The 13,634-nt window shown below is 37.9% G+C and overlaps 1 protein-coding gene across 4 annotated transcripts in view; it reads right to left on the bottom strand.

Moving 5' to 3' along the window:
• The window catches only part of iqsec3a (IQ motif and Sec7 domain ArfGEF 3a), a 131,900-nt gene that overhangs the window by 24,741 nt on the left and 93,525 nt on the right, over window positions 1-13,634 (bottom strand). The gene's annotated exons all lie outside the window — the stretch shown is intronic.

The following is a 13,634-nucleotide window of genomic DNA, read 5'->3' on the forward strand; positions in this document are numbered from 1 at the left end:
TTGGTGTTCTGGTACATAGCAGTATTCTTGATGCCATCAATCTTCACAAGATTCTTTGAATCATAAGTAAACCAAAAAATGTGATTAGATTATTTTGTGAAATATCCAGATGATTAACAATTCCTGAACTTCTCAAATCAGTTTATGTGGCATCACCAACTGTGCCATTGTCAAATACCTTGAAATTACATCTTCCTACACTCATTATAAAATGTGATTTAAACATGACCTGTAGCCAACCGAGCTTATGCATTGCAGTCACATGACTGATTGGACAGTTGATTTATTATATACCAGCAGTAATTTATAAGTTATCAGGAAATTGATCCGTCTATTTTTCTGTCTATTTTGCCTATATATGCCTGTCTGTCCATCTATGATTTATTCTGGCTATCGGGAGATGAAAAAGGTTCTAAAATAATACTGTCATTGAGTTTAAGTCTGTGTTTGTTTCCAGGCAACTGAGAGTGAATCCTTTCAGACCTCTGCCCACAGATACCTAAGGTACATACAGCAATCTGCCAAGAGGCAGATGGTGCAGCAACTTAAGGAAATCCTGAGATTAATGAGTATTTGAGAAAAACGTTATCAAACTTGTGCTAATATAGAGGTTAGCATTGACAGGTTAGTGATATGCATATGCTGAATGATTGGGCAACTACTGCAGAAGTGATAAGGGAGATAGCATGGAAGGTACTTGGTGTGACATCTGGAAAGAGAAAGGAGGACAAAGAGACATGGTGGTGGAATGGGGAAGTGCAGGAGAGCATAAGGAGAAAGAGGTTGGCGAAACAGAATTGAGATCGACAGAGAGATGAGAAAAGTAGGCCGAAGTACAAGGAGATGCACCAGCTGGTGAAGAGAGATGTGGCTAAAGCTAAGGGAAAGGCATATTAGGAGCTGTATGTGAAGTTGAAGACTAAAGAAGGAGAAAAGGATTTGTACCGATTGGCCAGGCAGAGGGACCGAGCTGGCAAAAGTACACACATCCTTAACTTAAGTAGAAGTACAAATACTCATGTTTTAAAATACTCTGGTAACAGTTGAAGTACTGACTATACTTTTTACTCATGTTAAAGTGAAGAAGTTTGGGCTCTGACGTACTCAAGTAAAAAGCCATTAAGCCATTCCTACTACTGTACCGGTTTTAGTGTCACGATAGTAACTAGACCTCACATCATATTAATATTAGGGCTGTAAATCGAATAATTTTTTTAATCGCGATTAATTGCATGATTGTCATGAGTTAACTAACGATTAATCGCAACTTTTTTTCTGTTCTAAATGTACCATAAATTAATATTTTTCAATACTTTTTAATACTCTAATCAACACGGCCATGGACAAATATTGATGCTTTATGCAAATGTATGTTTATTATTCGTGAAACCAAACTCCGCAGAGAGCATGAAGACAAAATATCCTTGTAAATGTTTTTAAAGTAATTATGGTGTTTTAAATTACATAAATCATCAGGACACCAAACGGGACTATTGCTATCTTTCCACGTGGATGGTAATTGAGGTAATACTGAGTACCTCTTCTAACTTATATACAGATCAGATACTTATTACTGTCAGGGATCACCCTGCTTCTTCTCCCGTGCGCGCCCCGCCCGCTTGGAGCACCTCGCCATCATACTGATTCCACACACCTGTTCCTCATCACCCTCGCAGCATACTTAAGCGCCTCACTCACCCCACTCCGTTGTCCGTTATTGTTCATGTTTGGACTCTGTGTGTGTGTTCCTGGCTCAGGCTTTTCTATTTTTTGTGCATTAAAGACTGTTTGCTGTGCCTCGGCTTCCGCCTCGCTCACTTACGCCTGACAATTACATAATCAGAGGATATTTGTATTCAATTGGTTTGTTTTGGATTATTTAAATGAAGGAATTTTAAGCTTTCTATTTATATATTTATTATGTCTGCGAGGCAAATATTCCATGAGATTCAATTGGTTTTATTTGTGTTTCTGTAAAGAAAGATGACAGAGACGCAGAGCGCGCACCTTGTCTGTTTGCTTTGAAAAGAAATTTAAAATCGTTTTGGTGTTATGGAAAAAAAATGCCACAAAATCCCCCGGCACGTTTGTCGACCCCAGAGGTTAAATTCTGTGCATCATGGCAAATTTTGGTTCTGATTTGCGACTTGGCGCATCAGTAAATCATATGTTAACTGATTTTTAAAAAGTTGAAGAAAGGACATGTTTTGAAAATGTAAGAAGTAGAAAGTACAGATATTTGTGTAAAAATTGAATGAGTGAAAGTAAAAAAGTTGCCCGAAAAATAAATAGTAAAGTACTGATACCAGAAAAATCTATTTAAGTACAGTAACGAAGTATTTGTACTCTGCAAGTTAGAGCAATAAAGGATGGAGATGGAAATGTGTTGACTAGTGAGGAGCATGTGTCGAGAAGATGGAGGGAGTATTTTTAACAGCTGATGCTCAGGGAAAATTAGAGAGAGAGAGAGAGAGAGAGAGAGAGAGAGAGAGAGAGAGAGAGAGAGAGAGAGAGAGAGAGAGAGAGAGAAGATTGGAGATTGTGGAGATGGTGAAGCAGGAATTGTATAGGATTAGTAAGGAGGAAGTGAGAGCAGCGATTAAAAGGATGAAAAATGGAAAATCGCTTGGCCCAGATGACATACCAATAGAAGAATGGAGATGTTTAGGAGAGATAGCAGAGTTTTACAGAAGATTGTTCAACAAGATTCTGAAAGGTGAGAAGATGCCTGAGGAATGGAAAAGGAGTGTCCTGGTATACATTTTTAAGAATAAGGGCGATGTGCAGACCTTTAAGTTTTACTTTCCGTTTATTAGTCTTTAAGTAATAGCTTGCTTAAAGTTCAAGAGCAAATCCACAAAGATTAATACAAGTATAAATGTTAATAGAAAGCATCTACGTGTGATTCGAACTAAATAAGTAAAAATGGCACAGATCAAAGCAGCTAACTAAATGAAAAGGTCCAAACAAAAAGGGATAAAAAAATTTACATGTAACTCTAAACAGTCATTACTAAACTGAAATTAATGAACACTAGAGATTGTTTATGTTGTGTTTACAAAAAATTTAAAAATAGGGTTGTCTGGAGAATGTAGAATTAGAGAATTTGTATTCATCTAAAAAGTTCCCCTTCGGGAACTCAAGCTGCGTCGAAACGCTTTGGGAACGCCCCTGCGTTCGTAACCTAGAGACGTTCTGATCAAACCATATCAAAACTGCATTTGTTTTTCTTTCAGTTGTCTTCAGCAAGCACTTCATCCTGGTCTGAGTGTAAGGTGTATATACTGTACATGCAAGATTAGACATAAGTCTATTGCAGAAAAAACATATTCACACCAATGTTTTAATAGATAATTTACCTACTGGCATGTTTGAGAACCCAGAAAAAAAAATTTAATATGGGAAGAACACAGAAAGAAGAACACTTTAGATCTGTGAGAAATCCTAGAACTGAAAATGTATCTTCTTTCTGTTTTAGTTTGTATTCAATATAATTCCAGGATAATGCAACACAACGAGTGTTCAAACATTACAAATTATATTTATTTGGTTTAACCTTTTGCATGTGTAAAATAGTTTTTTTTTATTTTGGGCACAGTAAGACATAAAATGCTCAGTTTGAGCTGTGTACAGTACATGCAAAATGTCACTGGTGGTTATGTAGAGAAGCACTGCCTACCCAATACATCTGTTCATTAACAATGTATGATGTGTGTTTCTATTTAGTTGTAAGCCATTGTGCCAGGAATATCATTGTGTCCTACAGAGGGGACACTTCAGAACTCCCACTTTGGAAGCCTTTGCATTTATGTAGTAGGCAATATGTTTAATTTAGAATTAACCAAGATTCTTAATGGGGTTGCACATTTACAGTTATTTGTCATGGATGTGGTGCCCTAATCGGTATGCCTTAACAAATGGTTACAAATAACGTTAATGTTTAAAAGTACTATATAGATAATTAAAGAATTAAGTTGATCAGTCACACCATGAAGTTATGGGAAAGAGTAGTGGAAGCCAGGCTGAGAGAAGAGGTGACCATCTGTGAGCAACAGTATGGTTTCATGCCGAGGAAGAGCACCACAGATGCAATATTTGCTTTGAGGATGTTGATGGAGAAGTATAGAGAAGGTCAGAAGGAGCTGCATTGTGTATTTGTGGATTTAGAGAAAGCGTACGACAGGGTGCCGAGAGAGGAGTTGTGGTATTGTATGAGGAAGTCAGGTGTGTCAGAGAAGTATGTAAGGGTGGTGCAGGACATGTATGAGGACAGTGTGACGGCAGTGAAGTGTGCAGTAGGTACGACAGACTGGTTCAGGGTAAAGGTTGGACTGCATCAAGGATCGGCCCTGAGCCCTTTTCTGTTTGCAGTGGTGATGGACAGGTTGACGGACGTGGTCAGACAGGAGTCTCCCTGGACTATGATGTTTGCGGATGATATTGTGATTTGTTGTGAGAGTAGGGAGCAGGTTGAGAAGAGCCTGGAGAGGTGGAGATATGCGCTGGAGAGAAGGGTCAGTATGAAAGTCAGTAGGAGTAAGACAGAGTACATGTGTGTGAATGAGAGGGAGGGCAGTGGAGTGATGCGGTTGCAGGGAGAAGAGGTGGAGAAGGTGGAGGAGTTCAGGTACCTGGGGTCAACAGTGCAAAGTAATGGAGAGTGTGTTAGAGAAGTAAAAAAAAGAGTGCAGGCAGGGTGGAGTGGGTGGAGAAGAGTGACAGGAGTGATTTGTGATAGTAGGGTATCTGCAAGAATGAAAGGGAAAGTTTATAGGACTGTGGTGAGACCTGCGATGTTGTATGGATTAGAGACAGTGGCATTGAGTAAAAGACAGGAGGTGGAGCTGGAGGTAGCAGAGCTGAAGATTTTACAGTTTTCGATGGGAGTGACGAGGATGGACAAGATTAGAAATGAGTTCATTAGAGGGACAGCACATGTAGGATGTTTTGGTGACAAGGTGAGGGAGGCGAGATTGAGATGGTTTGGACATGTGCAGAGAAGGGACATGAATTATATTGGTAGAAAAATGCTGAAGATGGAGCCACCAGGTAGGAGGAAAAGAGGAAGGCCAAGGAGGAGGTTCATGGATGTGGTGAGGGAAGACATGCAGGTAGTTGGTGTGAAAGAGGCAGATGTAGAGGACAGAGTGGTATGGAGACGGATGATCCGCTGTGGCGACCCCTAATGGGAGCAGCTGAAAGAAGAAGAAGAAGATATAGATAATTAAAGAAAAAATAATTTTGTTTCACATTTGCACTTTCATTTTTATCAATAAATGCATTAAAAACCTTTAACCAAATACAGTTGCGTTTAAACCTGTTCAGGAAACAGTTTTGGTACTGTCACCACTTGAATAAACAGTCATTCCCTCACCAGCCTTTCATTTATTTTATTTTATTTTTTATTTGAAGACATAAAATACAGGTTGTCATATTACTTAGAAACCAATAAGTGCAAAGTCTTTTATTCAGAACAATAACAAATAGCTGCTTTTGTGTATGCTTATTATTAGCTTTAAATTATATGAAGTTTGGAACAAGTTCTAGTACAATAAATTGTTACTCCAGAAACAACAATGTATTTTATTATAATCCTATTTAAATTACAGCTGGCAATACTGTCAAATATACTGTTACTTTCATGCTTCAGTTTACACCATTAAGTCCAACAAATCTTTGATAATTTTGTTTCTTTATATTTTGTTGGATTGACAAACACATAAGCCTCTGTAATAAAAAGCATTACTAGACAGTGACATTGTTTTAATGTAATAACTTCTGACAATCTATTGTCATGATTTTCATTCTATAGCATGAAGAATGTGGTTATTTTTTTTATTATAAGCATGACTGTCAAGCAGACAAAATTAATTGTGTCATTCACGGTCAAACATTTGTTTACAAGAGCTGTAATTTTTTTAAATTAACAACAGTAATCTATAGAAGCAAAATGCCCATTACTTGTTTATTGTTACATGCAGCGTGTTTTAACAAGCATTAACGCAACCAACCCTGCAAAGACTGAATGATTGCAAGGTCATGTTCAAAATGTATGAATAAGCATTATGAGCCAAAGAATGTTTCATGGAAGGGTATTTAGGGAGAATGATGGATGTGATAAGCTGCAAAGCATCAAAGAGGATATCACTGAAAAGTGGCAATACACTCAGGTACGCACAGACTGGTTATCATAGTGAATAAAGACAGAAAGAGAGACTGGGGTTCAAACATAGCAAATATATATATATATATATATATATATATATATATATATATATATATATATATATATATATATATATATATATATATATATATAAAATGCTATCAACAACACAATTTTTTTTTTTACATGAATATACGTATAATGGCATTTTCTGTTAATGGGCACAATTTATAGTATGTTTATAACAGCACATGATTAACAATTAATGTATAGTTTGTAAGACAAGTACTGTCACGAAAATGTCCACAAACTACATTCCCCAACAACCACTCCACCTCATAATCGTCACATCCACAATAATTGTCTTAGCAATTGATACTTGCATATCGACTATTTTTTGTCTGTCTTCTCTTATTTGTCCCTACATGTTTTTTTTTCTTATTGGAAATGAACTGTTTCAGGTTGTATTTATTTTGTGTTTAGTTGCATTGTGTTTGCACCATTAATTTACATTGCATTATATAAGGATATTGCCTTATCTTACAAAGGACTTTTCATATAATCTCATGCATTTTTGTTCAAATGTGCATTCTGTGTCAGAGCAAAAAAAAAAAAATGCTCACTTTAGTTTTTGTAAGCATTTAGGTACCTATTCTTGGTCATAAAATAAATGAGCAATATCATTTCTAGTCTTAAACAAGAAGAGTATATGTTTATAGGAAGAGATGAATATGACCTTTATGATATTTGGAGAATCCTGCACAAAAAGGACAGACAATATACATGGGCACAAGCAAGAGAAAATTTTATTACCATGGCTAGACTAGAGTGATGTATCGGCAGGATCGGATCGGAAGCTATGTGTGGATTTATTTGAAGGAAACAGACAATCCAGAAACACAAATCCACTATTAAAAATGTAATAGCAGACAAAGGTTCAATTCACAAAGTCAGTCCTTAAAGCAAGCAAAGTCCGAGGCAGAAAACTAAATTCGTTAAATAAATAATATGGAGCAAGGGTCAGAATACAAAAATGGCATAGAACATGAGAAACAGCAAAATGGCTTGGTATGTAGCAGAGACACTTCAAATAAGTGATAGCGTGAGCTACCTTATATAGGCTTAAAACAAAGTGTCCTCTTAACTGTGAGCTCTCAGTATCCGGGTGATGGTTCCCTCTAGTGTCATAGTGATTGTATAGAGGATGGACAAATTAGAGAACCCCCCTCTAGGAACACATATGGTTGGCTTGAATTTCTTGGCTTTGGATGGCCATCTGGATGCACACATGCTCTCTATTCCATACCTCCCTGCTCCTCTAAAACCACCCATTGATCGCTAGGATGTCAGATAACTCACAAGACCATGGAAACTGAGGCGGCTGAAATCCTAGCATGCACTGGAAAGAAGTGCATTCAGTGATTAAGTGGGTTAATGAATTTGTTGCATATTTATTGCCCACTTGATGTACTCCAATGTTGCTGCACAACAGAAAATGTGCCAGTTCCCGGTTCGCCCTCTCAGCTTGTCCGTTAGCTTGGGGGTGATATCTGGATGTGAGGCTCACACCGGATTCCAAACCCTTTACAGAAAGCCTGCCAGACCCAATAAGTCAGTTGAGTTCCTCGATCTGACACGATGTTCTCAGGTAGGCCGTAGTTTCTAAAAACATGTTAGGGAGGTCCTTTAAATGTACAATTTTGCAATTCTTGGAGAACCGGTCTGCAGTGATAAATTTGGTGGTATAACCATGGGAGTTGTGGAGATTGGTAACTAAATCTCCTGCCATGTGCGACCAAGTTTGTTATGGCATGGGAAGTGGTTCTAATAGGCCATAAGGGTGTTGCTGGGCTGATTGAAATTGTGCGCATACTGGACAGCCCTTTACGTTTTTTTTTTGAGTCAGTGACAAGTGATGGCAACCAGAAAGTCTTGAACTTGAACTTGATGGTGCGGTGGATCTCCGGGTGCCCTGTGCAAAGTGAGTTGTACACCCACTCAAAGACCCTAGGTCACAACCTCTTGGGATGTCCCAGATGACGACCAAAAAAAGCAGAATGGGTTTGGGCATTTGTGAATTTTCTATGGGGTCATGCCGGCAGGAAAGTGCATTGGCTTTGCCATTCTTAGTCCCCAGGCAATACATGATTGCAAAATTAAACCAGGTGAAGAACAGCACCCATCTGGCTTGGTGCGGGTTCAGTCGGGTGTCAGGTTTCCTCCAGCCAATGTCTCTATTCCTTTTGAGCTTCTTAATTGATAGTAATTCCCGGTTACCCACGTCATAATTTTATTCTGCCGCAGTCAGTTTGTGCAAGAAGAATGCACATGGGCGGAGCTTGCCAGGATTGCCATGGCGTTGATAGAGCATTTCGCCAATCCAGCAACTGGAGGTCCATAGCTCTACCACAAAGTGAGTGTTGAGTCAGGATGTTGCAAGATTAGGGCCATAGTGAAACGTCTTTCAGTTCGTCTAAGGCACCCTGGGCAGTTGAAGAAGTTTCTTTGGTTATCCCTGCAATAAGGCATACTCCTGGGGAATTTGGACCTTTTTGTGATTTAGAGGCTTTCAATTGACGTGGACTAGCAGGGAAAAGAACAAGGATTCGCCATACACTGTTTCATGCAATTTGGTAAACACCGACATAGTTCCTCTCGGCCCCAGGAGATCATGGGGTGTGTGTTCGGAGCCATGGGGAACCCAGAATAATAGGATATGACAGTGTAGTTTTTTCCACATGGAATAACCCGACTCATAGGGTGATGAGATTGTGTGATAGGTGATGTAGCCATTACCTATGGGCCGATTGTCTACTGCCATGGTTTGCATGGGTGCTGCGCAAGGAACCATGAGGATTTTGAGCTCCTCTACCACCTGGCGATGAATTAGGTTGACAGCGGCTCCTAATCTATAAGGCTGAGAGGTGGTAAAATCAACTAGGTGTCACACCAAGTACCTTCCTAGCTGTCTCCCTTATCAGTTCTGCAGTAGTTGCCCAATCCTCCAGCACCTGTTTACCCCCACCCTGTCTGACCTTTTCCCTCACACTACCTCTTCCTCCTTCAGTTTCCACCATCTTATTATTTTTTCAGTCCTTACTCTCCTCCTCTTCTTCACCTCCAAAGCCATCCTACAGACCACTATCCGATGCTATCTAACTACACTATCCCCTACTAACACCTTACTCTCCTTCTGGTTGCAACTCCTACATAGAACATACTCCACCTGTGTGCACCTTCCTCTACTCCAAGATGTCACCCTATGCTTCTACCTCTTCTTAAAATAAGTATTTACCACTGCCATTTCTATCCTTTTAGCAAAAACCACCACCACCTGCGCTTTCAAATTCCTCTTCTTAAGGCCATACCTGCCCATCACCTCCTCATCACCTCTGTTCCCTTTACAAACATGTCCATTAAAGTCTGCCCCAATTCACTGGCCTTACTCCCTTTCCACTTGGTCTCTTGAACACACAACATGTTGACCTTTCTCCTCTCCATCATATCAGCTATCTCTCTCCCTTTACCAGTCATAGTACCAACATTTATAGTACCAACCTAACTTCAATTCTCCTACACTTCTAATTTTCCAACTGTCTTTGTAGATGTCTTTCTCCTCTCCTTTTCCTCCCTCAGCCAACAGTAGCCCAATTTCCACCAGTACCTTGTTGGCTAACCGCACCTATGGTGGTCCTTGGTAACCCTGGCCTCGACCAATCCGGTATGAATTTCTGATTCGTGATACGCATATTTGATTTGCCATGTTTAATGCTGGATGCCCTTCCTAAAGCAACCCTCCTCATTTATCCAGGCTTTGGACTGGCACTAAGAGTGCACAGGCTTGTGCAACCCTAATGACTGGGAAGCAAACAAAGTCCAAGGCAGAAAAACAAACTTAATAACTAAATAATACTGAGCAAGGTTCAGTAGACAAAAATGGCATAGAACATGAGAAACAGCTAAACAACTTGGTATGTGGCAAAGATACAATATTTTGCATTAGTGATAGGGTAATCATAGCTTTTCTTGGCTAGTACAGGAAGTGTCCTCTGGCCTGTGAGCTCTTATTATTCCCTCTGGTGGCATGATGATGGTATAGTGGATGGAAACGTTACAACTGGATAGGTTCTACTGTTTTAAGAATAATTTCAATGTTGATGAGAAATGTGAAATTTGACTTTTCAGACCCTTTGTAACTGATTGTTTTGTTTATTTAGCAAATATAAAACCTGAAAGTGCTTTTTTAATATCTCTTTGTTGCAAAATAAGTTTTTAATTTAAGCATAATTTTTTTTTGGAAGCAGTTTGGTTTGAATATAATATAATAGAACATGAATATAAATCACTACAACAATGGTGAGATTGTGGTAAAATCTGTTTTATCAGTACACTTTTAATGTTTCTAGGGACATTTCCGGGTCGATAAGAGACCTAAAGTTTGAAATAATGGAATTCCAAAATGCAGTAGTAGTCAGAGGATATCAAGTACATATTGAGCTCCTTTAAAGGGTTTGTTTATTGGTTTGTTCTCGTTTTCAGAGTGTTAGACAGATGGAAGGCCCTAACAGTTTCTTCTTTATTCTCGAATAAATTAATGGGCAAAGTTGGTATATTAATTCATTATATTCAACAACCGGAATAGACATAACAGTTCATAACATCACTTCTGTGTACTGATAAAAACATTTTTGTAAGGTTTTTTAAGGTCCTTCAAGACTGAAGGAGGTGTTTGGTTTAGTCATCCATCATGATCAGACTTATTGTTAGCCTAATAGGTCAATCTTCCCTAATATATTTTTAATTTGGGATATTTTAGAGGTCTCTAGATGATTGGAGTTAATTTCTGGTCTTAATGCCATAGATCAGGAAAATGCATTTGACTGTGTTGAACACATAAATACACGTCGCTCACCTTAACTGTTAAATTCTGTAAAGCTGCTTTGAGACAATGTACTTTATGAAAATCGCTATAGAAATAAACTTGACTTCACTTGACTTCACTTGACATATCTCTGGCTTACGCTCAGGGTCTTGTAAAAGGACATTAAGAGTGTACTAAAAATAAATGGTATTTTGCATGTGCTCCTTTCAATGTTCGAAGAGGATTCATACAAGGATGTGCTATATGCTTTGGCTATTGAACCTCTGCTTGTGAAAATTAAATAAAATAATGAAAGATGGCCTATACTATACTCAAATGAGAGAATTAAGATATCAGCTTATGCTGAGCAATAATGTATGGTAAATGGTTTGGAGGTCCCCATAATCTACCAGAAGGCTTATCATGGAAAAGCAATGAAAGGAAGTGGCTTTTACCAAATATCATTTATAAGAAGAGTCATTGTGATTAGTAATTTAGTTGCATCAGTACTATGGCACAGTTTGACTTGTGTTGATCCACCTAGTGCACATTTGGCAAACTATTATTGTAGATTATTTTTGGAATGGGTTTCACTTCTGGCCAACAGTTAACAGGACTGGTGGACTTGGTCTGGAAGAAAGTAGCTGATCATTTCAAATCAGGTCAGTGAATTAAACTTGAACTTCGTACTTTCTAATAGACTCTACCTAACTACAGATTAATACATCAACTCGGTTCTACAAAGGACTCATTAACATCTGGCAACTATTTCAGAAATGAAGACCAGAAACAACCGCTGGGGTAGAATATCCCTGATCCCTGGTTCATGGAGCGAGGTTGGATGTGGCTTGTGAAGCCACACCTAGACGGTCTCAAATCTTCTGTTTATCACAAGCGCTAAAGTTACATAATTTAATGGGATTGGTGGTCCTAAGCTAAGTAATGTTCAAGTTGTTGCATCCTATTTGGGAGTTCAATCTTTACAACAGGTTGGAAATATTGATGCAAAGGTTGACAGTAGAAGAAAAAAGACTGTTAAAAGATTATTTTAAAGGCAAAGTGGTTTCTGTTAATTTAGATCCATTTCCAAAAGTTTAAATAACCCCTGACTTAAGAGGTTTAAATGTTTTTTTTGTTTTTTTAATTAAAGGTCTGGAGGGTGATGTGTAAAGGTTTTAAATAAAACATCCCCCTAGGAATGAAAGGATACAGTATGGAGAGAAAAGCTGGGGTTGGATGTAAAACCTGTATAAAAACCTTTAGTAAAACACACGGTGATCTGCAGTGGAAAATACTGCATGGCACAATTACTGTTAATGTGTTTGTGAATATTATTAATCCAAATGTGTCTGACCAGTGCCTTTTCTTTTAAAAAAAAAGGGGAAACAATTTTTCAGTATGAAAACCTTTAGAATGTTAAAGATTACAACATGTGTTCAGTGTTCACCTTACTGTTTTCTAAGTTTGGTGATTTTTTTTTTTCTTTTCCAGAATTTTATTTTCGGCCCCTGTTATAGAGCAGCCTAAAGAAATAACTGACAATTGCTGAAAAAGAGCTATTCATATCATATGAGTCAAAACAGTCTAAAAGGTAGAGAAGGAAAAAAAGTAGAAAAAGTATTTAAAAGGATGGTGAAATGTTGAGTCCTGAGTGATTTTAAATTTTGATAGGTTGATTAATGATCATGAAGGTTTTTTTTGTATATTTAGGGGTATAATGAACTGATCTATTCAGTAATGGATGGAATGAAACTTTTTTATTTGGTATTGGAATAATATTTTAGTGTACCTTAAATGGCCATGTAAAAATGTGTAATGTGTGTGATAGTACTGTAATGTAATGTGATAGTACACGATAGTGATTTATCTATTGCAGTCATATGTAGATTATATTATCATTTAAATGATGATCAATCAATTATTGATACTGTAATAAAATTTATCCAAAATTCTCGGGACAGGCATATTCAAGGATTTTCTGTAAACAAACAGATCACACAGATTTTAATATTTTAATAGTTTTTTTACTGTGAAACATTTTTTAGATTTAATAAACTTCTCTATAAATAAAAATCTCTCTCTCTCTCTCTCTCCCTCTCTCTCTCTCTTTCTCTCTCTCTCTCTCTCTCTCTCTCTCTCTCTCTCTCTCTCTCTCTCTCTCTCTCTGTCTCTCTCTCTCCCTCTCCCTCTCTCTGTCCATGAGCTAAGCAATGACTAAAGGTAGGAGTATTTTCCTTCAAAAGCAGTAATGTCTTTAGTGCCACAAATAAAAGATCGCAAATTGCAGTGGCCTATACAGTAACATTAAAAACTTTTTTTAAAGCATGTTTTTTAAATTCATAATTGCATTTCACCCACTCAATTACTTAAGTGAAGCATGATGTCTTAAATCACAGACAGTGAAAGGAAACGAAGAGGCTAAAAAAGCAAAGTCAAATTAAAAAAGAAAAAGTGAACGAAGAAAAAGAGAAAATGAAGTGAAAGTCTAATCAAGCATCAGTTTGGTACTCCAGCATTGATTTTTCCAGTTGAATTTAATTGTTAGGAGCAGCTTGTCTGAATCCATTAAGGACACTCACCATTGTTTCAGCCCTTTTACTGATTCTA

Source organism: Silurus aristotelis, assembly GCF_946808225.1.
Source record: "Silurus aristotelis genome assembly, chromosome: 24".
NCBI classification, from domain to species: Eukaryota; Metazoa; Chordata; class Actinopteri; order Siluriformes; family Siluridae; genus Silurus; species Silurus aristotelis.